The sequence below is a fragment of the Chiloscyllium punctatum genome, chromosome 1, assembly GCF_047496795.1.
Source record: "Chiloscyllium punctatum isolate Juve2018m chromosome 1, sChiPun1.3, whole genome shotgun sequence".
In the NCBI taxonomy this organism is placed as follows: Eukaryota; Metazoa; Chordata; class Chondrichthyes; order Orectolobiformes; family Hemiscylliidae; genus Chiloscyllium; species Chiloscyllium punctatum.
In genome coordinates this window covers 121,254,389-121,278,444 of record NC_092739.1, presented here as the reverse complement: position 1 = coordinate 121,278,444, position 24,056 = coordinate 121,254,389, and the positions used below count along the sequence as shown (strand labels likewise).

The 24,056-nt window shown below is 41.5% G+C and overlaps 1 protein-coding gene across 8 annotated transcripts in view; it reads left to right on the top strand.

Moving 5' to 3' along the window:
* The window catches only part of arid3c (AT rich interactive domain 3C (BRIGHT-like)), a 505,674-nt gene that overhangs the window by 440,406 nt on the left and 41,212 nt on the right, over positions 1-24,056 (top strand). The window lies entirely within an intron of this gene.

The following is a 24,056-nucleotide window of genomic DNA, read 5'->3' as shown; positions in this document are numbered from 1 at the left end:
ACCTAGAACCAAATCCAGTATAGCCTCACCTCTTGTTGGCCTGTCTACATATTGTGTCAGGAAACCCTCCTACACACATTGGACAAACACCGACCCATCTAACGAACTCGAGCTATAGCTTTCCCAGTCAATATCTGGGAAGTTAAAGTCCCCCATAACAACCACCCTGCTATTTTCACTCTTCTCCTGAATCATCCTTGCAATACTTTCCTCAACGTCTCTAGGACTATTAGGAGGCCTGTAGAAAACTCCTAACAGGGTGACCTCACCTTTCCTATTTCTAACCTCCGCCCAAACTACCTCAGATGGCAAGTCTTCCTCCGTCACCCTTTCTACTGCTGTAATACTATCCTTGACAAGCAATGCCACACCTCCCCCTCTTTTACCCCCATCTCTGACCCAACTAAAACATTTAAACCCAGGAACCTGAAACAGCCATTCCTGTCCCTGTTCTACCCACATCTCTGTAATGGCCACAACATCGAAGTCCCAGGTACCAACCCATGCTGCAAGCTCACCTACCTTATTTCTTATACTTCTGGCATTGAAGTGTACACACTTCAAGCTACCTTCCTGTTTACAGGCACCCTCCTTCGAGATCGATGCCATGTTCCTAACCTCCCTACACTCAAGATCCTATACCCTAAAGCTACAGTCCAGGTTCCCATGCCCCTGCAGAGTTAGTTTAAACCCTCCCAAAGAGCACTAGCAAACCTCCCCCCAAGGATACTGGTGCCCCTCAGGTTCAGGTGTAGACCATCCTGTTTATAGAGGTCCCACCTTCCCCAGAAAGAACCCTAGTTGTCCAGAAACTGGAATCCCTCCCTCCTGCACCATCCCTGTAGCCACGCATTTAACTCTTCTCTCTCCCTATTCCTCGACTCTCTATCACGTGGCACGGGTAACAAACCAGAGACAACAACTCTGTTCGTTCTAGCTCTGAGCTTCCAACCTAGCTCCCTGAAAGCCTGCCTAACATCCTCACACCTCTTCCTACCTATGTCGTTGATGCCAACGTGGACCACAATCTGGGGCTGCTCCCCCTCCCCCTTAAGGACCCAGAAAACAGGATCAGAGACATCACGTACCCTTGCACCTGGGAGGCAACATACCAATCGTGAGTCTCTGTCGCCCCCGCAAAACCGCCTATCTGTGCCCCTCACTATTGAGTCCCCAATAACTATCGCTCTACCTTTCTCCACCCTTCCCTTCTGAGCAACGGGGACAGGCTCTGTGCCAGAGGCCTGAACCTCGTTGCTTACCCCTGGTAAGTCATCCCCCCCACAAGTATCCAAAACGGTATACTTGTTCTTGAGGGGAATGACCGCAGGGGGTCCCTGCACTGGCTGCTTCCTCCCACTCCCCCTCACTGTCACCCATCTCTCTATAACTTTCGGAGTGACTACTTCCCTAAAGCTCTGATCTATGACCCCCTCTGCCTCCCGAATGATCCGCAGTTCATCCAACTCCAGCTCCAGTTCCCTAACACGGTCTTGGAGAAGCTGGAGATGGGTGCACTTCTTGCAAGTGTAATCAGGAGGGATGCTAATGGCTTCCCTCACCTCATACATGTTGCAAGAGGAACATTGCACTGCCTTCGCTGCCATCCCTCTAAAAGAGAAACTTTAAAAACTAGATCTAAAGAAACAAACAAGCAAAATGCAGCACTTACCTGCTTGTCACAATGGGTCTTATTATTAGGTTAGAGGAGGAGGGCGGGTGGGAGGCTCTACCCCTGTAGTGCCTCAGGTTCCTCGCCTGCGCGCTTTTATAAGAAAAACAACCTTCCCAGGTAAGCTAGCGCGACACCAGCTTCCGGGTCCGCTAGGCGCTTAAAAAAACACTTTAAATTTTAGCCGTTAAAAAAAAAATAACTGGACTATACCGCGACTTTAAAAAAACACCAGCAGACAGCCGTTACCTGCTCCGCCGAGAGAGTGAGCCACATGTAAGGTTAATACTCAGTGATCAGTGCTGAACCCTCAGTTATTTACTTTATATGTGAATTACTTTGACACAGAGAGCAAGAATAATTTACCCAAGCTTGGTGATGATGCAAAACTGTGTAAAACTGTAATCTATGAAGAGAACAAAAAGAAGCTGCAAGCTAATATGGACAAGATGATGGACAATAAAGTGACAGGAGCATTGGAAAGTTTAAGGGTGTTGACTCTGATAATAGATAAGAAGTGTGAAACCTTTCCGTGTTGTTGCCCACTGAAGGTTCGCCTTTAGATACAGCCATATTGATCCTTATGACAGACGACTGCAGTACAAGGAAGTCTTGCAACAACTATATAGGTTTTTTGATGAGGACTCCTGGAATACTGGAAATATGATCTCTACATCTAAAGAATATTGGAGGTGGTATAGTAGAGGCTTATTTGATCGGCTGCGGAGTTGAGATGGTTGTCTTGAGGCTGATTGAATTAGGGGTTTAGAAGGTTGAAAGGGGATCTCAGTGAAACATTTAAGACAACAAAAGGGCTTGACAATACAGGCAACCTGAAAAATCAATTGCTGTGGCTCAGGACAAGGGTACAGCCTTAAGATAAGGGGTTGAACCTTTAGAAGTGAGATGAGGAGAAATTTCTTCACTTAGATTGTTGTGAATCTTTGGAATTCTCTACTCCAGAGGGTTGTAGATGTGTACAGTTGAGATGGATGGAATTTTGATTTCTGAGGGAGGCAAGGGATTTGGGAAGCAATTGAAACCTTTCAAGCACTTCAAGCTCCCCATGTCCCAACCAGGGTAATCCATGCCCCTCTATCCTCTCTGCTAACCCCCTCATATTTCATGTCAACCTATGCCTTCTTCCTTGAGAACTCAGATGTCCATTAGTCTATTGGAATAGCTTCCCCTAAACCCCAGATGGTTAAGCAGCATCAGAAGAGCAGGAGAGTTGACGTTTTGAACAGGACCTTTCATCAGGAGTCCTTCACTTCTGGAGCTTTTTCCAGCTCCACATTTTATCAAGTCTAACTTTCCAGCCTCACTATCTCCAAGCCCCAGAAAGTGCCTATCTCCACAATGGAGACAGCCACATCTGGGTACAGAGGTGATGAGCTTGCAGTTCACACCAGCCCATAACTTTATCCTCTGCTTACAGAAATTGGAGGCACTGAAAGGGGTCAAAAATCCCAGAATCAGGTTCCGCCCAACATTTCTAATGGCCTTCAGAGTCTCACCAACTGCATGAAAATCCAGATTCATTACCTTTGGTGTGGTCCATTCATCATGTAACAACAGGTTGTAGTTTACAATGAAAGGTCCAGTTGATCAATTCTTCAATGTGATGTGTCAATTTTTTAATTATGAAAGTTTGCTGAAATGCTAAAGCTTTCAACAGAATAATGATGCCTTGCACCATCATGAAGTACAACTTAAATCTAAAATGGGTGCTCGCTGTCAACAATGTAACATAGCGTATGTGATGGCAGCTATTCTAAAGACTTACTGTGACTTCAAGAAATAGAAATGCACTGGTCAGTAATTCTGTGTTCCATAATAAACTTTCCAGAATAAGTGAATTTTGAATAAATGTATTTAGAACAGATCCAATTTCTTTTTTTTTGATTCTGTGGTTCTAACTGTCATGTTATCCAGAAGTACGATCATATTTTTGCAAAAGTCAAAACAAAGCCAATGTAGGAATGAAAATGAGGCAAACAAATGGAGTGAAATCTGAACCACTTTTGATCCAAAGTGTTTAAAAATGTATTTACAATTAAAATAGGTCTGTTTGCAGAATAATTATCTGCCACCTCAGGATTGAAATCAATGTATCATTGAAGATTCCAGCTGTGTACAGCTTAAAAGTGAATTTCTGTTGTATGATTCCGAATCCCGTGAGACAAAACTAGCTGGAAGGTCAGTGCCCTTTACACTGCCCTTTGACCCTTCCAATCATTAATCATAGCCTGCCAAATGGCAAAGGTTTGTCACAGAAGCCTCAGAGTGTTAAATGTAGTCAGAACAGTCTGTTGTCAATAAATCTTTGCTATTAAATCATCTTTTTTGTAAGTGGAGTAAAACTGTGCACTTTTCATTTTTAAACTGATTCTCCAAAGTGTTGTGCCTTAATTTCTCTAACACTTAGAAAGCCAAGAGTGCATGGAGGGATCCTACAGTAGTACACAGAGAGTTGCATGTGATTAATAGGATTCTACAGACTATTAGTATAAATTGATTATAGTTTCCGTCAAGATCAGCATTTTCTTTTGAATTAACCTGGTTTTGTTTCTTTATAATTACCTAAAACACTAGCACAATAAAGCATTTTGGAATGACTTCAAAGACAAAACCCTTGGCATGTTTCAGTCATCGCTCAACGGAAAGTCAGTTTTTAAAAAAAATGTCTTTGGAATTCGATCCTTTGTTTCTATGAGGAGATATATAGTGTTCACAGACTTACAAATAAGCAACATTTTTAACTGATGTTGCTTCTGTCAACGTTAATGAAATTTTGATTACGTTTCAGAAAGTACTTCCTATAAATAATTAAATATATGCCTGCCAAACAAACAAAACCAGATTCTGTCCACTTCTTGTGTTGTTTTTAAGCAGACTGCTACTCTACTTCTGTATTATTAATATGGAAAGAATTCACAGTTTAGCATGTAATAGAGGAGAGGTGGGGAACCATTTCATGTTGGAAAGCCGCATTATGTTAGTTGTAATCTAATAAGGTTGCATCCAAGAAACTTCGATTATATATTCTTCAAAATTCATATTTTTTTTAATTGTGGTGGTCAGTCTGTGAGGATTATTTCATTGAATTTCCTTTTATTCTCTGGTATTTTAAATACATTCATTTTAAGGTTAAAATAAAAATAATAAAGGATGAAAAAAATATTATTAAAAAATAAACGTTTTTAGCTGCAAAATTTGGATTCATTCAAAAGGCCATACACAATGACCTAGAAGGCCACATGCAGCCTTAAGGCCACAGGTTCCCCACCCCTGTAATAGAGCAACTCATGGCAAGTTTGTAATATTGCAATTCCTGGACAGGAATGTTGAAATGCTCAAACTTCTATTACATTTATACTACAGTTGATGGTAGCTTTAGATGGAACTTTTGAACTGTGAGTGCAGTTTGAATTCAAATGTTTTTGCTAAATGTCCCGCGGGACTAGATTGACTTTTTTTTGAGAAAATGTACGACAATCAAACCATCTCCAACCCTCCCTGTCTCTCCTGAAGTGCTCCATTTCCGAGTGTTCTAAAGAAGGAACCCTGGAACAGAAACGTAAAATCTGTGTTTCTCTTCCCAGATGCTGCGAGACTGCTAAATTTCTCCAGCAATTTCTGTTTTTGTTCCATTTGCACCTCATTTCCTGAACAAGAGAGTCTGACCTACAGCTGCAGAACTGCATGTCACTCTTTAACATCTCACTTGTGACTCCCAACCCATTTCAGTTTGATCACAGTATCGTGAAAAAAGCCTAAAGAAAATTAAGTCATTATGGAGTTATTAAATCATTATGCGAATATATGATGAGGAGTAGGCCATTCAGCCTATTGCACCTGCTCCACCATTCATTTCGATCATGGCTGATCGTCTATATCAATGCCATTTTCTCACACTATCACAGAAACCCTTCATGTCACTAGCCTCCAGAAATTTATTAATTGGTGTCTTGAACATGCTTAATGATTGAGTTTCTACAGCTGTGTGAGGTATTGAATTTCCAAATTCATCACCGTTTGAGGGAAGAAATGCATCTTTATTTCAATCTGCAATGGTCTATTTCATATCCTGAGATTATGTCCTCTGCTTTTTGACTCACTAGTCAGGGAAAACATTTCATCGTCATCCACCCCATCACATCCTGTAACAGCTTAATATGTTTCAATGAGTACACCTTCACTCTGAAAGATGAGGGAAAACAGACAGTCTCCCCAGTCTCCCTTCACAAAACAATCCCACATCCCAGAGATTAATCCGGTGACCTCCACTGCACTCCCTCTGTGGCAGCTGTATCCCTCCTAAGATAAGGGAACTAAACTGTACACAAAACTCTAAGTGGTGTTTCCCCAAGGCTGTACACAAATGCAGCAATACATCTTGATTCCTATACTCAAAGCCTCCTGCAGTGTAGCCAATATAGTGAATGTTTTCCCAACTGCAGCATGATAACTAAAAGTAACTCACAAACAGGGGTACCCAGGTCTCTTTGGACCCCCTCGTTTTTCAAACTGGCACCCTTTAAGGAATATTCTCCATTTCTGTTTCACACTCAGTCATATGACATTCCGCCTGTAATGTTCTAGCCTTTTCACTTAGCCTGTTCCAGTCCTCTTGGAGTCTCCTTGTTCCTTCCTCACAACTTACATTCTTATCAATGTTGTGTCATCAGCAAATTTGGTTTTATTATAATTGGCTCCCACATCCAAATCACTTACAAAGATTGTGAACCACTGTAGACCTAGTTTGTTGAGCGGGAAATTCCCGAGAGTGAGAATTCAACTCAGAGATTCACTTTAATGGTAACAGATAGAAGACAAAAGAGTTTGAGGGGGCAATGAGTTAACTCACAGTTGAATGACTTGTTGACATTATGCCATGATTTGATGATTTCAGCATTGTATTACAAACTGTTGACAGAGATAGTTGAGTTTGTTTGGTAAGCAGCACTGTGAGTTTGTCATTGTTGGATATTATGTTTGCTTTTTTTAAAAAGGCCTTTCACCAATAATGGTCAATTGTCATAACAGTTCAGTAAATGTAAAAGTTACTTGTCAAATCATGGAAATCTGCTTCGATAACTGGAACACAGTTATAGAGTCATAGAGATGTACAGCATGGAAACCGACCCTTCGGTCCAACTTGTCCATGTAGACCAGATATCCTAACCTAATCTAGTCCCATTTGCCAGCACTTGGCCTATATCTCTCTAGATCCTTCTTATTCATATGTCAGTGTCAAAAAATGTGGTGCTGGGAAAGCAAAGCAGGTCAAGGCAGCATCCGAGGAGCTGGAGAGTCGATGTTTCGGGCACAAGCCCTTCATCAGTATTCATATATTCATATACCCATCCAGACGCCTTTTAAATATTGTAATTGTACCAGCCTCCACCATTTTCTCTGGCAGCTCATTCCATACACATACCACCCTCTGCATGAAGAAGTTGCCCCTTGCGTCCTTTTCAAATTCTTCCCTCTCACTTTAAACCTATGCCCTCTAGTTCTGGACTCCCCCACTCCAGGAAAAAGACCTTGTCTACTTACCCTATCCATGCCCCTCATGATTTTATAAACATCAATAAGGTCAGCCCTCAGCCTCCGACGCTCCAGGGAAATCAGCCCCAGCCTTTTCAGTCTCTCCCTATGGCTCAAATCAAACAACCTGGCAACATGCTTGTAAATCTTTTCTGAACCCTTTCAAGTTTCACAACATCCTTCCGATAGGAAGGAGACCAGAAATGCACGCAATATTCCAAAAGTGGCCAAACCAAACTTGATTCCAGTCACTGCAGAACAGACTAGCTTCCAATACATAGAGTACAATCCAACCTGAAACAGCAGCATGAACATTTGACAATAGACAATAGACAATAGACAATAGACAATAGACGCAGGAGTAGGCCATTCAGCCCTTCGAGCCTGCACCGCCATTCAATATGATCATGGCTGATCATTCCCAATCAGTATCCTGTTCCAGCCTTATCTCCATAACCCTTGACTCCACTATCTTTAAGAGCTCTATCCAATTCTTTCTTAAATGAATCCAGAGACTGGGCCTCCACTGCCCTCTGGGGCAGAGCATTCCACACAGCCAACACTCTCTGGGTGAAGTAGTTTCTCCTCATCTCTGTCCTAAATGGTCTACCCCGTATTTTTAAGTTGTGTCCTCTGGTTCGGCACTCCCCCATCAGCGGAAATATGTTTCCTCCTGCCACAGTGTCCAATCCTTTCATAATCCTATACGTTTCAATCAGATCCCCTCTCAGTCTTCTAAACTCAAGGGTATACAAGCCCAGTCACTTCAGTCTTTCAGGTTCCATCAGATTGATGATCATTTTCCATTCAACTAGTTGCTATAAACTTCAGCTTTAGATTTTGATAACAAGCAAAACATGATGCTGTTATGGAACCTATGCATTGAAGCATCAGGACATAATAGCAGACCTTTCTCCTCAGGGATGCACATACAGTGGAAGGCCAGTAATGGATTAGGAACTTGTTTATTATGTCAAGGGCTTTGCTGTGGTTCTTTTACTTAGCCACTGCATTAGCATCCTGCTTGCAAATCTCAAGACAATGACAGAATGTAAGTGCAGTAATGAATTTCCATCAACGAAGGGTTGCAATTGAAAAGGGCTCAGGTAGTGGTCAGAATAGCTGCAGGTAATCTGGAATGTGAAGATATGGAGAGACAAATAAAGAGAAGGAAGGATGCTCTCGGTTCTTGGGCTTTTATCTGAAGCTCAACTTGGTGGCAGTGATGAACAGGAGGGATGTGCTACGTAATCTGTCGGGCTGGACCATATGGAAGCTGTCAGCAAACAAAGCGTAATGTCCGGGATCTGGATACAGTATCAGGAAAGCTTTAATTACCTCTTGATGATAGGAAAAGAGAGTTTCATACCATTTTCATGTGTTATCTACCACTCTGTAGCCTCCCCAGCATTCACCCAGACTGTTCTGTTTTGACTGACACAGTATGCTAATCCACGTATTCACGTCTCTCTAGTCAGCTTCTCAAATTAGTCAACACTCCACAGAGGTCTATATCCCATCACCAAGTCATCCTTTATTTACACAAGTGAGTCCTTGGCACTGATCCAGCTCCGTCAGAGCCAGCTCTCAGAGTGAACAGAACCTCTGATACTCCTGTTTATATCTGTTAGCCAGGGCTCCCTGATTGGACCAGATTAACAGCCCAATCAAGGAATTCATATTCTCTGAGGTCCACTTGGCTAACCTCATTACAATCATTAAATCCCTCCCCCTCTGAGTCTGAGGACATAGGCTGATTCCTTTCCTTGTACCTCCCCATGGGGCATTTTAGTACCTGATCAGGTTCCTCCAACTCCTCTGATACAGATGATGTGTAATACTAGATAGCTCGCCTCTTGAGTCCAGACTGTCTCAGAAGAAATGTATTCTCCTCTTCGTGCTGCAAAGGCGTCGAAGCAGGAACATCCACTGTGTCCATCTCAGATTCTGAGGTATCCTCAACAGGGAGAGGGAGAACCCACAGGTTCTGGAACAGTCAGAAAGGCAGTCAAGGAGCTGGACTCATTTTGCTCCAGCACTGTTTGTGAGTTTGTAGCTTTCATTTGGTCCACATGTTTGTTCAGGACCATCACACCTACCTGAACTTTATACGTTACTGGACCTGACCTCGCATTGACCATGCCTCTTACCTTTGCAGGGCCATTCCCATCATTCCTACACCAAACCTCACTCCCTGAAGTAAACTGCCTCTCTCACTTAGCAATGTCTTGTGTCTGGCATTGGTTTTCCTGATGCTGTTTTACCCTCCGCCCATCACCTCCAGAAAGATCAGATTTAACCTGGTGTGGAGACTTCTCCCTATTAACATCTCTGTTGGAGCTATCCCTGTAGCTGTATGAGGGGTGATCCTTTAATCAAACAGGAACCAGGTATCTAGTTTGGTATCAAGTGAAGCTGTAGGCTGTTTCTTTATGCCTGCCTTCATGGTTTGGACTGATCCTCCTGCTAGGAGGATGATAAATGGCGTGGAGCTTTCATTGTATGATGAATTCCATTTGACTTTAGGAAATATTCAAATTCCCTGCCGGTAAACGATGGCCTATTATCTGTGACCAACACTTTCAGGAGCCCCTGTATTGCAAAAACTGTGCACAATTTTTCTGCCATCATCCCCGTGTTTGACGAAAGAACTCTATGTACATCCAACCATTTTGAATAGATGTCCACAATGACTAAGAACATTGAGCCCATGGAAGGAGCCGCATGGTTAAAGTACAACCAATTCCAGGGTTTAACTCAGCCATTCCTACGTATGTGGGGAAGCTGCTGGCAGTAATTTTTGTCCTTGTTGCCACTCTGGGCAATGCCCTACCAATGCAGCTATGTCTGCATCCAATCCTGGTCACCAAACAGAACTTCTCGCCAACATCTTCATTTTGGAAATCCCTTGATGACCCTGGTGGAGTTCAGCCAGTATCTGGCATTGACCTTTGATAAGGACAATCACTCTTGCTCCCCATAATGATCTGCAGTCCTGAATTATGATTTAGTCTGTCTGGGTCCAAAAGGGTTTCAGTACTGGTTTTGATTTCCCTCATCGTCACCGGTTGGTTCAAATTTTCCAGGACCAGATCTTTCTGCGTCCAAAGTCTGATATTGTCAGCTGTGACTAGAAGGGTGACCAAAACATTTAAAACAATTTGGAACTCTTCCAGTGGCAGTATCACCAGTAGTGTATCTGCGAGTGAGAGGCTGTGAGAGGCTTATTGCATCCTCCACTTGGTTTGGAACAGCTAACTTGCTCAACAACATCCAACCAGTCAAAATAAACATCAGATTAAATGGCCACCCAGTTCTATTGGAGGGTAATTTCGATGATTGCAGAAGCTGTCTTTAACAAAATTCGCTCTGGACTCCAATCCTTAAGTTTGGACAAGACCTTATCTCGGCCGAGAACCTATACCGGGGAACCATTACAGGTGAAGGGTACAGCTTCAGTTCCAGTTTCTTATGAAAGCAGCTGGTTCAATTACCAATGATTATAGTAACAGGCTCGGGTCCAAGCTTGATGGGGCAAAATTGGTTGAGAAAGATTCACCTAGATTGACTCGACATTTTTTGATTAAAATGGCTGCCTGAGTGAAGTCCTAATTAAATACACAGGAGTTTTTCAGGAAGGTCTAGGGAGTGTGAAAGGAGCCAAGGCCGTCTTACATGATGACCAGGAAACAATTCCATGATTCTGCCAAACTTGGCCAGTGGCATTTGCCTGATGGACAAAAGTGCAGGCAGAAATCTGAAAGCTGGAAAGCAAAGGAATCATCAAACAGATCCAATTTGCAGAAAAGGCAGCACTGGTTTTACTGATTGTGAAACCTGACAGGTTGGTTTGCCTTTATGCGGGTTTTAAACAAATGGCAAACCACTTTTTGCAGCTGGATCAGAGAAAATTAGGCTCCTTATAACTGAAAAAGTTGCAGGTTCGCAAAACTGTCAGTAGAACAACTCATTGCTTTTCATCTGCCCCAGTGGCATTTGCCCGGAAAAAAATAACATGTTCTTTCCACTAACTGGGCCCAGTCTTCGACAGCCAGATTGAATGAGTCAAGCTTCTCAGATAATGGCATGAAGCAAGAAATGCTTACCCCTACTCAAAGACGACTGTAGCGAGTTATCTCTTCAGGAGTGTGCTTTTGTCTCACTACCACTGAAATAATTCCATAGAGGCTGGTATCCCATCACCAAGCCGCCCTTTATGTACATGTTGACATTCCCTGGCACTGATCCCGCTCTTCGACTTGAACAGGATGCCTGAAATTCCTGTTATATCTGTTAGCCTGGGCTCCCTGATTGGACCAGACCAACAGCCCCAATCAGGGAACTCATATTATGTGAGGTCCACCTGGTTGACCTCGCTACAATCACGATACTCATCCCCTTCACTCTCAGGAGGTAAACAACCTGTGGTGGAGTTGCATTCATAGCCTGCCTATGGAGTATACCTCAAAGGATGGTTCAGGTGCTAGGTATGGGCAGTGGTGAGATGTGTCCACAGACCTGCTCCTAACATTTGAAATCCCATTGCCTCTTGGCACTTTAGCATCACTCCTATTCAACTGATATCACCACTAACTGAAATGTCATGATACACACAACATCAAGATTCAACTCTTTCCTCATGTCAGTACAAACTTGAATCCTTTATCCTGCATTGGTCCTTTAAAAATGGGGGAAGAGTTGCTGTAGAGGGAAGGCATGGAATCCCCAGAGGACTATTTTCACTCTGTTCCTGATGGATATTCCTGATATCCATTCCCTGTACACTCTGTTTTGTACTCTGAGAATTAATTCTTGAAATCTTGTGCCAAAGATGGACTATGAATGCTGGAGACCTGAAGCTAAATTTCAATTTAGAGGTGAAACAGTTTCTGAAACAGAAAAGATGTGTTTTATTTCACATTTTTCACCAAAACTCCAATTGGCTTTCACAGATGACACCAAAATTAGAGCTGTGGTGGCAGCAAAGAGGGTTACCTCAGATTACAATGGGATCTTGATCAGATGAGCCAATGGGCTGAGAAGTGGCAGATGGAGTTTAATTCAGATAAATGCGAGGTGATGCATTTTGGGAAAGTAAATCTTAGCAGGACTTATAAACTTAATGGTAAGGTCCTGGGGAGTGTTGCTGAACAAAGAGACCTTAAAGTGCAAGTTCATTACTCCTTGAAAGTGGAATCGCATGTAGATAGGATAGTGAAGAATGTGTTTGACATGCTTTCCTTTATTGGTCAAAGTATTGAGTACAGGAGTTGGGAGGTCATGTTGCAGCTGCACAGGACATTGGTTAGGCCACTGTTGGAATATTGCATGCAATTCTCGTCTCCTTCCTATTGGAAAGTTGTTGTCAAATTTGAAAGGGTTCAGTAAAGATTTCCAAGGATATTGCCAGGGTTGGAGGATTTGCGCTATAGGGTGAGGTTGAATAGGCTAGGGCTGTTTTCCCTGGAGCATCGGAGGCTGAGGAGTGACCTTATAGAGGTTTATAAAATCATGAGGGACATGGATAGGGTAAATGGGCAAAGTCTCTTCCCGAGGGTGGAGGAGTCCAGAACTAGAGAACATAGGTTTAGGGTGAGAGGGGAAAGATATAAAAGAGACCTGAGGGGCAACTTTTTCACACAGATGGTGGTGCATGTATGGAACGAGCTGCCAGAGGAAGTGGTGGAGGCTGGTACAATTGCAACATTGAAGAGGCATTTGGCTGGGTATATGAGTAGGAAGGGTTTGGAGGGATATGGGCCAGGAGCTGGCAGGTGGGACTGGATTGGGTTGGGATATCTGGTTGGCATGGATGAGTTGTACCGAAGGGTCTGTTTCCATGCTGTACATCTCTATGACTCTAATTGTTAAATTTCAATCTGTGATTCATAGGTTACTGTTAAACAAAGGTATTAAGGTATATGCAGCAAAGGCAGGTGTATGGAGTTAGGTTGCAGTTTAGCTGTAATCTCAGCAAATGCTGGAAAGGCCCAAGAGGCTAAACAGCTTGGACACCTGCTCTGCTCTTATGTTCCACTGAGCAATATTTTTTTCTGGTCAGCAGAGAAGCATTGACACAATAAAAGGAAGTTAGAAACAAACAAGCTGACTGCAAGAAGGAGAAAATGGAATACATCAGGGCGGCACGGTGGCACAGTGGTTAGCACTGCTGCCTCACAGCACCAGAGACCTGGGTTCAATTCCCGCCTCAGGCAACTGACTGTGTGGAGTTTGCACGTTCTCCCCGTGTCTGCGTGGGTTTCCTCCGGGTGCTCCGGTTTCCTCCCAGAGTCCAAAGATGTGCAGGTCAGGTGAATTGGCCACGCTAAATTGCCTGTAGTGTTAAGTAAAGGGTAAATGTAGGGGTATGGGTGGGTTGGCTTCGGCGGGTCGGTGTGGACTTGTTGGGCTGAAGGGCCTGTTTCCACACTGTAAGTATTCTAATTCTAATATCCATTCTCTTTGTATGACAGGAGAGACACAAATCTTATGTTTGACTGTCATTTATCATGCTATCTCTAGAGTTTCCACCCCTTTTAAAAATAAAGAATAATATCTGATTGCACTAACAAATTAACAGTTAATTTGCACTAACAAATTAACAGTCAAACAAATCTTATGTAATCAGAAATACAGGAGAGACACTTAAGGAGAGTCATGTGTTTCATCCATGCCAGATTCAAAGCAGACAATCAAACCTCTGCCCAGCCCCAGCAATAATATGTAAGTAGCGTCATAGAGTCATAATTACGGAAACAGACCCTTCAGTCCAATTCATCCATGTTGACCAAGTTTCCTAAACTGAACTAGTCCCATTTGCCAGCATTTGATCAAATCCCTCTAAACCTTTAGCATCTATGTACCTGTCCAAATGTCTTGTAAATATTATAATTGTACTCACCTCTACCACTTCTTATGGCAGCTCATTCCATGTACAGACCACCCTCTGAATGAAAAGGTTGCTCCTCAGCTCCTGTTTAAATCTTTCCCTTCACACCTTAAACCTATGCCCTCTCATTTTGAATTACCCTACTCTGGGGAAAATACCTTGGCTATTCACCTTATTTACGCCCCTCGTGATTTTATAAACGTCTATAAGGTCACCCCTCAGCTTCCAACACTCTAGGGAATAAAAGTCACGGCCTGTCCAGCCTCTCCTTTTAACTCAAACCTTCCAGTCTCGGTAACATCCTTGTAAACCTTTTGTGCACGCTTTCCAGTTTAATAGCATTCTTCCTATAGCAGATTGACCAGAACTGTATGCAGCATCCCAAGGGTAGCCTTACCAATGTTTTGTACAATTGTAACATAACACCCCAACTCTGTACTCAATGCTGTGACTGATGAAGAGAAGTGTGCCAAATGACTTCTTCACCATCCTGTCTACCTGTGACATCACTTTCAAGGAACTCTCTATTTGCACCCCTGGGTGTCTCTGTTCCACAGCACCCATCTGGGCATACCATTCACTGTGTAAAAGAAACATGACCGGGGCAGGGGTATACTTGGAAATGAGAACTTTATAATCTATTGATTGAAGCCAGAAAATGCTATTTTCATTCTCCGTAGCTAGGAAGCCTGTGGTTCAGCCTCCAGCTCATAAATTCTCAGCTGAAGCTGCTTGAACTTCAGCCACTTCCTGCAGATGCATTAGCCTGGGATCATAGTAGCATCCAGGAGCTTTCACATACAAACCCTGACACAACACATGTCTTCCTGTTCTTAATGAATATTAATTAATTAAATGGATAAGGTGATAAAGAAGGTGTACAGCATGCTTGCCTTCATCAGTTGTTCTTATATTTTTCCATGATCTGCTTACATATCTGTTCTTCTGATTCCTGTTGGTTATTGTGAGGCCTATATATAAAACCTTACCATTGTGATTACACCTTTCAAATTACCTCGCTAGATGAGCATCCAAGTACACCTGTGACAGTCTCCTTAATCAGTAATGCAACTCCTCCACTCTGAAACATTAAGCTGCCAATCCTCTACCTCCTACATTGATATCTGATTTTCTGTAGTTGCTGATGACTGCCTGTTGCATGGTTCTCTTCTCTGTTCTTGTTGTGGGGTCCCCCTGTACCCTGCTCCTTTAAAATATTAGACATTGGGCAAATCTAATCATACCTAGGTCAGATCAGGCAAAGTTATTAGTTTTATTTCCTATTGTTGAAAAGGCCTGTAGCCTGTTTCTTTAGCTCATTATACAAATTGATCTAATTATATCTAGGGTAATCAGATAGAGTTCATAGTTTGCTTGCCCTTGTTTAAAGTTTGTTTAACAAATTCTTTGATAACAGCAGGCAAATAATTGCTGGATGTATTGAATTCATTCTCACTATCTCTGGTTACAACTCCAAAACCATTACCACTGTATTTCATACCATACAGATGGCTATTGTCAGTGAGCTAAACATAATTAAGAAATAAAATGAATTTAACAAGTTAACCAAAGGTGCATTTTATTGAATTTGCCCTTTCATAACTCTTCTTTGAATTTCATTTCCTTTGTCTGAAAGTAAATTTATGTATTAAAGTTAAAATTCTAAAATCATTGCTTGTACTTACTTAACTGGCAGTGCCAGGTTGAACAATACTAAATGAGAATACCAGAGGTTTTAAAAAAACAAGAAGACAAGATAAATTCAGATGTAATTTTGATGTTGAAAATCAATCTGTGGATGCCGGGAGGACAAAGATATTCCACAGTTTTGGAGTAGAGATAAAGAGAGCAGAACTGGTAGCTTTTATTTCAAAGTTATTTTAAAATAGCGTAACAGCATAAAAGAAGCTGGTGAATCAGTTAGAGGAGAACACTGTCTTTGTGCCTTTAATTTTAATATAAATCCAATGTGCATGCACTTCAGGTGCATATCTGCTTTCTCTGCTGGTCAATGTGCATAAGTCTTAATTCAGTTCCCATTTGGTTTAAATCCACGATCCAAGCAACCAGTAATCTAACACTAATTGGCTCATCTTCCTCAGAGACTCAAGAGGATAGATAGAATGGGAAATAGAAAATTTTTGCTTCTGGCGTAGTGAGTAGTCTGCTGAGATTTGGATTTAAAATGTATCATAGACAAAGGTCTTTGATCCAGAACTGTACCTGACCGAGAAGCACTGGATGATGTTCGTGACAAAAATAAGTAACACATTTTTCGTTTTCATTGTTGTTGATTTCATCTTGTTAAGGATATAGCACATGAGTTTTTTGTAAAATTAATGTCATAATTGGAGAAATATGTCATGCTTTGAATATTAGAAATTTTCCTTATGTTTTTAAATTCCAACATTTAAATGATTTACAGAAACACTGCACTCATTGACAACAATTGTGTAGAACTGTAAATAGATGGATGCAACACAACAGAGGATATATGTTGAGGTACCTCAGGTTACAATTTATATGCCACGATCGAGTGATCAAATTGATTGTTCATGAGTTAGAGTAAATATAGTTCCTCATATATTCTGTTTATTTAGCCTTTTAGTTGAACCATTAAAATACCGTAAGTTTAATATATACTATTGGATCTTATGTGCCATCTCTGTCCATATTTGGACAGCATATCACTCTGAAAGTTACTTGATAGCCTAGCTGATCCCATTAATACCTCTGGTTCCAGTTAATTGCTGTTCCTGCACAAGGTATGACCAGCCTGAATTATGATCCAGAAGCAGGTTCTGCATGAGATTCACACACCAACCAAAATTTAAGCAAGTTTTTAATCAGCATTTCATCCTTTTCTTAAACATCCATTCCTTCCACCACTTGCATACCATGGCTGTGGTATGGTTTATGGCGCACTGCAGCAAGTTGCCAAGACTACTTCAGCAGCACCTCCCAAATCTTACACCCTCAACCTGGACAACTGCAGAATAATTAATTTTGGAAGGTCAAATTTGAATGCTGATTACAGGATTAAATACAGGATTCCTAGCAGTGTGGAGGAACAGCGGGATCTTGGGGTCCATGTACATAGATCCTTCAAATTTGCCACCCATGTTGATGCGGTTGTAAAGAAGGTGTATGGTGTTGCGGCTTTCATTAACAGGGGGGTTGATTTTAAGAGCTGTGAGGTTTTTTTCTGGAGCTCTATAAAACCCTGGTTTGACCACACTTGGAATATTGTGAGCATGTCTGGTCGCCTCATTAATGGAAGGATGTAGATGCTTTAGGGAGGGTGCAAAGGAGGCTTACCAGGATGCTGTCTGAATTGGAGGGCTTGTCATATGAAGAGAGGTTGAGTGAGCTAGGGCTTTTTACACTGGAGAGAAGGTTGGGAGGTGATTTGATAGAGGTGTGTAAGGTAATGAGGCATAGCTAGAGTAGATAGCCAGAAACTTTTCCCCAGGGCAGAAATGGCTGTCACAAGGGGTCATAATTTTAAGGTGATTGGAGGAACATATTGGGGAGATGTCAGAGGTAGGTTCTTTACACAGAGAGTGATGGGTGTGCGGAATGCACTGGCAGTGGTAGTGGTAGTAGTCGAGTCAGAGACGTGAGGAACATTTAAACGACTGCTGGACAAGCACATGGATGGCGGCATATTGAGGAATGTGTAGTTTAAGTTGGTCTTAGATTAAGATCAATGCACAGCACAGCACTTTGGGCCAAAGGGCCTGAACTGTGCTATACTATTCTGTAATCTATGAAACAGCATTTTCTCTAAATTCCACTTCAAGTTGCCCACCATTATGACTGGGACATAAATCCCATCATCACTGGGCCAACCACATTTTTCCCTCATTTTCAATTATCTCAAGTTGTTGCTATTGTTGGTCCATTGCTTCCCAGAGTGTGCCTTTACCTGCCCAGTATCTAGATAATTTACAGTTAGTCCAGTCATCAAACAGAATGAACTTGTTGTTTTATCTCAGTTTCAAGATACATCACATTTCCTCACCTTACCATCTGAAGGCAGTAAAATAAACTATATTTCGCCACTGTGCTATAAATTGTAAACTGATGTACTACATAATATTTAGATTTGTGAACAGAAGCAGTGGCAGACTGTGGAATTACAGTGGTGTAGGCTTAAATAGCGCTTCAGAGATTTGATGGCAAAGTAACAAGTAGTCATGTCTGCAGAGTTGAACTAGGATGTAATGACAGCTAAAACATTGATATTCTGCACCTAGTGTACCAAAATTCTGGCAGACTGTTTTCTGTTTCATGTGCCTGACTATTAACTGCATCTTCACTGAGATAAAAAGAACTATGATAAATCATGGACAAAAATGTTTCATATTGTAGATGCTCATGCCTTGAGTCTATAAATTGATATTAAATCATTGAATCATTCAACTTCAATGTACTTGATAACTCCAGTTTGCAGTAATATCTGTTCCTGTAGAGACTGCAATGCAGTGTGTGAAACACTATGGAACATCTTAGGGCAGATTTTAAGCTGATACTCTAGCATCTCAAGTTTGTGCCTTTTAGCTTTTTATTTTATGCAGTATCATTCTTCTTAGTGTCCCTGCCAACTCAGCTTCCCAAATTGCTGATACTTCTGCAACTTAACTCAGTATCAAATCAAAATATTATCGAATTACAGGGACAGGTGGTCTCACTTTAAAATAAGAACTGAACCATTTACTAAAACTTGGATTCAATTCTTTGTTCCCTTTCTTGCCACTAACTACACAGTAACCAAGACATTCATTGGTGTTATTGCCATTTTTTTTGGTGGAATGGGGGAGATGGCCCAGTGGTGTTATTACTGATATAATAACTTAGAGAGCCAGCTAATTTCTGCAGTGCCGGGTTCAAATCCCATCATGGCAGATGGTGGACTTGAACTAAAAAAAATGTGAAATTAGAAGTTTAATGATGACCATGAAGCCATTGTTGATTGTCATGATTTGTTCACTCATATCCTTTTGCAAGGAACCTGCTGGCCTGACCTAAATGTGACCGCTGACCCACAGCAATGTGGTTAATTTTTAACTGCCTCTGGGTAATTAGGAATGGGCAATAAATGCTGGCCTGAACAGTGACACCCACACCATGCGAATAGAAACAAAAGACACAAATGAGCACTTAAGCATTCAGTAATTCATCTGTCCAGGAGGTGCCCTGTCTACCATGCTGGATAAAGCAAAAAAGGAAGTGTCAAACACTGCCTGAAACATTCCTTTTTTATGTATAAGACAAACAAAACTGAATTTAATTTGGATAAGGGAGGTACAGAAGTACCACCTCAGAACATACCCTGCCCTCCTCAAAATGGCATTGAGCTTGATTGATTCCCCCACCTCCCCCACCCCCCCCACCCCCCCCCCCCTCCCCCAAAACCTGGACGTCCTGTGGATTGCCTGCCAAATTTAAATGAGGTCAGTTTCTGAATTAAATGGTAGTCTCCTCTCTGTTATAGGGGGCAACCACCTAGTTAGTTATCCAAAAGTCAAAGTCCCCACTTCTTTCTGGAATGCTATAGAAGATGTCCATCTTGATTCTTACATTCTCAGTCTTGTTTTCAAATCCATCTATGAATTCACCCGTCCTTGTTTCTGTCATCTCTTCTACTCCCACTACTCTCTGAGATATCTCGCCTCCTCTAATTCTGAACTCTTGAACAATCCTGATTTTAATTGCTCAATATTTAGCAGTCATGCTTTCAGTTGCTAAGGTCCTAAGCTCTGGAATTCTTGACTTAAACCTCTCTACTTTTCCAACTCATTCTCTGCTTTTTAATGCACTGCTGAAAAATTTACCCCTTTGAACAATCTTTTTGTCATGTGCCTAATGTCTCCTGATGCAACTGAGGGAGTTTTACTTGCGTTCAGGAATGTTTTATTATATTCAACACAATATTTGAATGCAAACACAAAGAACTGCAGATGCTGGAAACCTGAAACAAAACAGAAATTGCTGGCGAAACTCAGCAGGCATCATCTGTTGAAAGAAAAACCGAGTTAACGTTTCAGGTTCTTCGTCGCTGGATTTGAAGCGTTAACTCTGTTCTTTTCTCAACAGATGCTGCCAGACATGCTGTGTTTCTCCAGCACTCTCTGTTTTTGCTTTGTGAATGTAAGTTGCTCTTGTTTTTCTGAACTAGCATCAACATATATGAATATCGAGTGCAAAATCGTTATGGAATGACACTAAGCTGGCTGACTATTCAAAAGGTGACAATGGCATCAAATGTCATTTACTTTACTCATAATTCGGCATTATGTATTTTTGATTCAAACTCCATGCCTCCAAATTTATTTATTTGTTTTGCTAGTGATGTCACAGTGACTACATCTTCTGAAAAGTGTCGGGAGAACCGTGTTAAAATTGCAAGGGCAGAAAAGGGTTAATTTGGGGTGCAAGCTTTGCTTCACTTGCCTTTGTGCTGACAAGAAAATTTCAGTGTTATCTGTGATTACTCTCTCTTAAGAATGATACATGACCCATCACTGCCAGCAGCTGCTGACAAAAGTTATACCGGTCATGGAATTCTTTTGCTTTTTATTGTCGGTGCATTTCAGGTAAAATACATCTGATTGAATATTGAAAACGGATAAATCTCCTTTATCAGACGCAAGCAATGTAGCCTGACTCCATTTTTAAAACCAAACAAAACACTCAGCCGCAATTCTTTTTAAAAAAAATGTTACAATTAAGTTGCAGGTACTTGTTCCAGCTTGGTTTTCATGCCTTTGTTAAGACTACTAGACAGATAATGGTTCCTTCCTCGTAAGGATGAAAATTTCAATATATTCAATTATATCAAGACAAAACCTCCAGTCAGTATGTTTTGTGTTTTTGAGTAATGTGGCTAGCTATCTCACAGAATCTTCCTTCACTTTGCTATATACTACATTTGTTTCTCATGGAGCAATATTTAAGAGATTGCTGTGTAGTCTAAGATATCGACAGTTCTTTTGGGCTCATTAATCTGGCCCTTGCCTTCATTTATTTAAAGTTGTTAAAATGTTTTGTTTTGGGAGTTTAATGGTACCAAGTGAGACAGCAGCTTCCGAGCTGCAGCCTGGAAAGATGATGCAAGATTAACATTCATGATTTAGTGTAGTTTAGTATTTTATCTGTTGTGAATTCTGTGAAACCATGTCCCCATGGCTTCTACTGAGGGGTGTGTTTTTGTATCTTGCAGAGCTACTTCTAATTAAGATGATAACTGCAAACTTGTAACTCTGAATCACTGAAGGATGGTCAATTATTTTGATCCATGCACGAATTCATCATTACTGATAGTCACAAATGACAAAATAGTGCAAATCTAAGGACATTGGATAAAGTAGTTTAAGGAGGGTATTAACTTTGCACATGTTTACACATTTGCAGAGTTTGTCTATAATGCTTTGCATGAACTTAGAAACACCCTTCTCCCATTTATTTATTTCCAAAGATTTGAAAATATGGAAGTAAAATACGTCATCACAAATTGTTTTATAATCACCCAAAGTGGTTCTAGTAACCGCCATACTTAACCATGTTTTTAACACATTTTCTTAGCAAACAGGATGACATTTGACCTCTGTCAATATTGTGCAGACCACACCACCAGCAAATGCATGGGAATTATACAGAACTAGCCATTTTCAGTCTCACTATGTGGGCAAAATACTTTCTCCTTCAGTGGAAACTAGGGACAGTGATACATCTGAGATGGCATACAATTCATGGTTGCCCCATCTGTGCTGAAGTGGTAATGCATTTTAATGTAAAGAAATCAAATTTCATCATGGCTATGAAGAATCATTGTTTAGTTTTAATGAAATTACTGCATATTGATTTATTAATTACTTGAACCCAGATTGTCAGCATTATCAAAGGTGTGTTAGAGCAGAAATACATTGGTTTAAACTTAGTGTTGATTTTCTTTAGCAAATAGAAATTAATTGTAAACTGAGCTATATATTACAAAGGTAGCAATGATATCAATAATCAAATTTAATTGATGGGCCATTTGATAGTTATTAAGGTTTTGCTCTGCGAGGGTAATGGATCTTTACTGAGTAACAGTAAAGAAAATCCGAGGAAATGGTGCAATATTGACAAGACTCGGGTCGATTGCAGCGTCATGTATCCCGCTTGAAGTTGGGACCACTTATTCAGAACAAGTTGGATGCTTTCAAAGTATAAAAATAAGAAGCTGTTCAAATAAGCAGACTTGGTGCATTCTGGGATGAACACTAAAGTTTTGGTGATATCTGCAAAGTTACTAACAATGCTTCTTATGTTCTGATCCAGATCGTTTGTATAAGTGACAAACAACAGTTAACCCAGCAGCGATCCTTGGGGAACACTGCTGGTTACAGGCTTCCCTGTCTGAAAAACAACCCTTCACAACCACCCTCTATCTCCTACCATCAAACTAATTTTGCATCCAGTTGGCAAGCTCTCCCTGAATCCCAGGTGATATAACATTACTAAGTGGTCTACTATGTAGAATCTTGTCAAAGGCCTTGCTAAAGTCCAAGTAGACAATGTCTACCATTCTACCTTCATCTATCTTCTTGGTAACATCCTCAAAACACTCAATCAAGTTTGTAAGACATGAGTTCCCATGCATGAAACTTTGCTGACTATTGCTAATCTGTCTTACCTTTCCAAATACAGGTAAATCCCATCTCTCACAATCCCTCCCAACAACTTCTCCTGCGCACACCATTAGCCACCTCCAGGTAAAAACAAGGACTGCAGATGCTGGAAACCAGAGTCTAGATTAGAGTGGTGCTGGAAAAGCACAGCAGGTCAGGCAGATTCCAATGAGCAGGAAAATCGATGTTTTGGGCAAAAGCCCTTCATCGGGAATAGCCTGATTAGCCACCTCCAGTCCTCTGGCACCTCGCCTGTGGTTGTATCTCTGCTAGAGGCCCTCGCTTCGTAAAATGTCCTTGAATACACTTAGAAACATAGAAACCTAGAAAATAGGCGCAGAGGTAGGCCCATTCAGCCTTTCGAGCCTGTACCACCATTCAATATGATCATGGCTGATCATGCAATCTCAGTATCTCATTCCCGTCATCTCCATGTTCGCCTTGATCCCTTTAGCTGCAAGGACCATATCTAGCTCCCCCTCAAATATATCTGATGGACTGGCTCCAACTGCTTCCTGTGGAAGAGAATTCCACAGGTTCACAACTCTCTGAGTGAAGAAATTCATTCTTATTTCAGTCCTGAATGGCTTACCCCTTATTCTTAGTCTATCACCCCTAATTCTGGACTTCCCAGACATCGGAAACATTCTTTGCGCATCCAGCCTGTCGAGTCCCATCAGGATTCCCCCCTCATTCTTCTAAATTCCAGTCAGTACAAGCCCAGTCAATCCAGTATTTCCTCATATGTCAGTCCTGCCATCCTGGGAATCAGTCTGGAGAACTGGGAATCCCTCAATAGCAAGAATGTCCTTTCTCACACTAGGAGACCAAAACATTACTCAAGGTGAGGCCTCACCAAGGTCCGGTATAACTGCAGCACGGCATCCTTACTCCAATACTCAAATCTTCTCACTATGAAGGCCAGTATGCCATTAGCTTTCCTCACTGCCTGCTGCACCTGTATGCCAGCCTTCAGTGACTGTTCCACAATGACACCCAGGTCTCATTGCACTTCACCGTTTCTAAACAGCCACCATTCAGATAAGAATTTGCCTTCCTATTTTGTGACCATAGTGGATGACCTCAATTTTATCCACATTATATTGCATTTGCCAGGTATTTGCCCACTCAGCCAGTCTGTCCAAGTCATCCTGCAGCCTCTTAGCATCCTCCTCACAGCACACACTGCCATCCAGCTTACTGTCATCTGCAAATTTGGAGATGTTGCAGTCAATTCCTTCGTCCAAATCATTTATGTGTATTGTGA